A 1,586-nucleotide genomic window follows, 5' to 3' on the forward strand; every position below is an offset into this window, starting at 1 on the left:
GCTAATCATGTTTTGGGTGTACTATTCCTTTAAGTTCCCCCACAGCCATGCTACCAAGACTTGAGTTATTGTCATTTTCCAGGGTCCAGTTTCACTATTTATATTAAATTTTCCTTTAAGAGTTTGGTTAACAGAATGTGTCTTCTGTTCTGGTGTTCAAAAGATTACATATTTCACTAATATTTTGAAAGAACATTTTTGCTGAGTCTGGGTCTTTGTCTATATGTAGTCTTTAGTAAACTTCAATTTGTGTCTCTTTTGTTTGTTGGAGAGGTAAATGTCTTCCTACAGTGGATGTAGGCCTGACAATGGAAAGACTGGTTGAAAATAAGTCCTCTATCAAACCCCTTCCCATACCGATGTGCTACCGCCTCTCAGTAGATGTTGTAAATTTCTTTGAATCTCAACATGATGTTCATTTTACCTTGAAATGGGAGGAAATCTGATGGCATCCTAATTTATTCCACACTAGAAATCTAGAATGTTTATTAAACCTTACAGATTTTTTTCTTAGGCAGGTTTTTCTATATGTATTTTTTTGTATATTGATTTCTCAGTATTGTTAGAACTGATTTCAAATATTTATATATGCAAATATATGGTACAGTAACATTTATGCGACTGTAAGTTGAATATTTGTATATATAAAACAAATATTAAAACCTGAATTTAAAAGAGAAATGTCTGTTTGTATTATATTATGTGTTGTTTCTCCTTGTTTTACCTAAGAGATGAACTGAACTTCAATTAGCTGTGTGTTTTGGTTTAAAATGGTTAAAAAAAAACAGTTAAAAGAAGAAGAAAACAATCAAATCAACGTGTTAGAAATCATAAGACAGACACAGAGCTATGCAGTGGAGCAACGTGATCCATGCTCTATTCTCAAACAATAAAATACAAACAGATTGTATGAAACTAGCTTCTAACAACAATTATCATGAAATGAAATGACATTAAAATATCAAATTTGGGAAAAAAATATATTGAGGATTTGGAGCAATAATATGGATATGATTATAATATTTGCTTGCAAATAAAACATAAATTGAAGAGTTGATTGATCAAGCAGACTGAGTTAAGTAGTTTTGTTTACATTTTGCAAGCTGCGTTTACCAGTTGCAGGCTACATATACTGAGATATTGCTCAGGATTTATGTATCTTAGATTTAGAGGCCCCTCATTCTGAACTTATTTCTACCTGCTGCTCTCATCTGTTCTCTTTTTGCAGATGCAAATATTAATATTTTCTGTTAAAATAGGAGGTGTATAGTAGAAGTTCTTCAGAAGTTTGTGGAAATGTCTTTTTAAGCCTTTTTAACATTACCACATGATGGCACCTAAGGCCCTTTTTCACAGTTTACAGATGTCTGTTTTCCCTTTGAAACAGTTTAAAGCTGAAACTTTGGGGGAAGAAAATTATACTTTTTATTGATTTCACTCCAATTTTTTCAATATTTTAATAAAAATACCTTCCTTTTTGTCCAAATTTAAGTTACATTTTTGATATCAGATAATTAGTGCAATTTTTATATGCAAACCTAAGGATAGAGTACATAAAGGCTGAAAATGCACGAGGTAAATATGTA

This window comes from Cyprinodon variegatus, unplaced genomic scaffold (assembly GCF_000732505.1).
Source record: "Cyprinodon variegatus isolate N-32 unplaced genomic scaffold, C_variegatus-1.0 Scaffold756, whole genome shotgun sequence".
In the NCBI taxonomy this organism is placed as follows: Eukaryota; Metazoa; Chordata; class Actinopteri; order Cyprinodontiformes; family Cyprinodontidae; genus Cyprinodon; species Cyprinodon variegatus.